The sequence below is a fragment of the Tachysurus vachellii genome, chromosome 6 (genome assembly GCF_030014155.1).
Source record: "Tachysurus vachellii isolate PV-2020 chromosome 6, HZAU_Pvac_v1, whole genome shotgun sequence".
In the NCBI taxonomy this organism is placed as follows: domain Eukaryota; kingdom Metazoa; phylum Chordata; class Actinopteri; order Siluriformes; family Bagridae; genus Tachysurus; species Tachysurus vachellii.
Window position 1 is genome coordinate 6,815,532 of NC_083465.1, and position 3,554 is coordinate 6,819,085.

The following is a 3,554-nucleotide window of genomic DNA, read 5'->3' on the forward strand; positions in this document are numbered from 1 at the left end:
TCTTATCAACATGACTTACGTTATGTGTAGAATACAAGAAATCTTTATTTCTTGTATAAAGATTGGGTGATACAGCACCCAGGAGCAGAGAAGGTTAAGGGCCTTGTTCAAGGGCCCAAAAATGGCAGCTTGGCAGAGCTGGGATTTGAACCACGATCAGCAACCCAGAGCCTTAACTGCTTGAGCCATCATTGCCCAGGCATTGAAGGTGTATTGAAGAGATTTTAGGAAAACGAATATGCTGTTAATCATAGAATTCCTGCTGTTTCTTGGGGAAAAAAATTATTTGTTTACTTTTTGTAAAAGACAAGGAGGGGATACTGTAGAAGGCAAGCAATGAGCCATCTAAATCTCTTCTGTAAGCAGGAAACTGCTAAAGAAAACTTCATCCCCTAAAACAAGGAAAGGCGTAAATTAAGGGAGGTGTGAAAGTTTGGCTCGTCCTCCCTAACACCTCGCACAGAAATCGGTGTTTGTTTAAGGCTCAGAGAGTTACGGGACAATTTGCGAATGCAATTTGTTTGTTTTCCATTAGCGTGAAGGTTTCAAACAATAACAGTAAAAGGTGTTGGGAGGCCTGTTAGTTCTCGCAACATGAGCCAAATCAAAACAGTGTGCATTTTGTAGGACATGGCATCAGCTAACTGTTAGGAAAAAAGTACGGTTAGTATGTTTTGCCACTGTGTTATTATGTGTTTAACTTGGTAATTGCGTCCATCAACACAGAGCAAATATCTGTGTCAAACAATGAGCAAATGTACTTTTAGTGCCTTGTCCACACCACCATTAGCAGAGAATATATTTGTACAATCGCAGCACAGTAATGAGAGACCTTAAAAAAAAAGAACATAAATGTAGAAATGCATAATGAAAATGAAAAAAAGGCTATAACCTCCAAACTGGAGGGGAACATACACTGTGTGTGTGTGCGTGTGTGTGTGTGTGTGTGTGTGTGTGTGTGTGTGTGTGTGTTGTTCCATCTGTGTGCCGGTTTGGTTGGTCAGTAGGTGCAGAGTCCCTGCAGTTTTTAGGTCTGTTAGGATTTTTGGGCCATGTGTGTGTGTCTGTGTGTCTGTGTGTGTTGGGAGGGTATGAAGGGGGCAGCTCCTGGCGAGACCACCAAGCCGTGACCAAGCAGACTGTCACCCCTGTCCGCCTTCACAGAGCCCTGAACTCCCACAAAGAACACAAGTATACAAACAAGAAAAGAAAAAAAAGGAAAAAGCTCACATTCAGTCGTTATTAGATATTTACCCTTCCTAGCTTTTAGTCAATAACAATGGCCTCTAGCTATTATGCACAGGGTTTTTCTAATTTTAGGGCAAAAAAGAAGTTTGTATCTTGGAAAAAAGCAAATAAAGTGATATGAAACTGAAGGGTATATTTAAAATTTAAAGAAGAAGAACCTATACAAACACCTTTATTACAAAGGATGCAAAATACTTGGAATTGTTTAAGAATTGTACATTCTTACAATGCATAAGAATGATTTTGGCACAAAGCCTTGTATTCTTACTTACATTGCAAAAATAACATTAAAAAGAAAAAACTTTTGACCTTGAAACTGTTTTCATTTAAATCTTTCAAGTAATCTTTACAAATGTCAATGGTCTCTCATCCAGCCAAAGCCACTGCATTCTACACATCAATACAACTCGCTCCCATTAACTGCATTTAGCAGACGCCCTTATCTAGAGCGACTTACATTTTATCTAATTTTATGAGCAAATCAGAGTTAAGGGCCTTGCTCAGGGGCCCAGCAGTGGCAGCTTGGTGGACTTGGGATTTGAACTCACAGTCTCCTGATTGGTAGACAAAACACCTTAACATCCAAACATGTAAACTCATTTAAAATATCATGAATCAAGACAATTTATCATCTGTATTGACGTTCCCTAAAAAACCCTAATTTTTAATTATAATTAAAAGTTCTCTCATACTCTGAATTAAACAATTCAGAGTAGATTACGACAAGAGATAAATATCATGTAGGACCACTTCACAACAGTGTTTTAATTGGATCCACTGGGTCCTAATTCAGGTCTTTATGGGAATTAAACATGAAGGTATAATGTAGCATTGTTGTTGTTGTTTTATAAATAACACTCAAATAACACTTTTCTCACATCAACCTAGACATAGTATAGAGAATCTATACAATATATATTAACATACAAAACATACCTATGGAATTTCTTATGCTATGTCCAGAACAACAAACTTCCAAGCTACTTTTAACATTTCTGCCTAATATAATATGCTATTTTGAACACAGCATAGATTTTTTTTTTTTAAATTAAAGTACTCTAATTTCGAAGAAAATCTAAAGCACCCTCTGTAATTTCCAATAACAATTATGTTCAATACACTGCCAGTAGAATTCTACATTTTATAAATTTCCAATAAGATTCTTAACATCAAATACAATCCTATAGGACAGACTAAAATTTCAGCAGTTTCTCATGCTACACAATGTAGCGAGCGATCTGTGTGGGTCTGAATGTGTAGAAGAAACTAGACTGCAGTGTTGACTTTAAGGATGAGTGACTCTGGTCCCACCTCAACCTCAATAAAATATTTCACTATGCAGAGTTAAACAAAGACACACCAAGGAAGGCACAAACAGCATCTAATTAGAAACAGCTAGTTGAGAAGTTTCACAAATTTGCTAAGGTTACATAGTTATATTTAACATTTAGCTATTTAAATATTTGACTATGTTTTTTTAAGATTTAGCCCATTTTATTTGCTACTACCAGGTTACATTATAATAATAATAATAATAATAATAATAAACTTTATTTTCTATAGCGCCTTTAAAAGTAGCATCTCAAAGCGCTTCACAGAAGAAAAGGGAAACAATTATACAATTATACAAATAATATGTTAAAATAAGTAAGATATAAAACACACCAAATAAGAACATACTATCAAAACAAGTAAGTTAAAAAAAATCAATTTCAAGTAAAAGCTACCCTAAAGAAATAAGCTTTAAGGGAGGATTTAAAGACACTAAGAGATTCTGCTTACCTAATCCGAACAGGCAAGGAATATCAGAGTCTTGGAGAAGAAAATGCCCTATCACCCATAGATTTTAGACGAATATGTGGGACGATTAAAAGGCCAATTTTCGAAGAGCGGAGAGCACACACAGGTGTGTAGGGGGCTAAAAGCTCAGCTCTAAAAGGTAGTGAGGAGCCAAACCATTCAAAGCTTTGTAGGTAAGCATAAGAACTTTAAAATCCACCCGAAATCTGACATGGAGCCAATGTAAGGACTCCAAGACTGGAGTGATCCCTTGGTTCCAGTCAGGATTTGGGCGGCTGAATTTCTAGTAGACTAGCCTTGATTTCCAGTAGTTAATATGATTGGCTAATCAGCAAGCTGCAATTGGGCTAATGTTTAACATTGTATATGGTTATATGCAGAAATAAATATTTTACTTCTGATGAAATAATTAGCAAGCTATGTATCGATAGTCATGTATTTTGGTGAGCTAAATTATACTGAATGAAAAAAACTCATAATTTATCATTTCTCAGTACATCTATGTC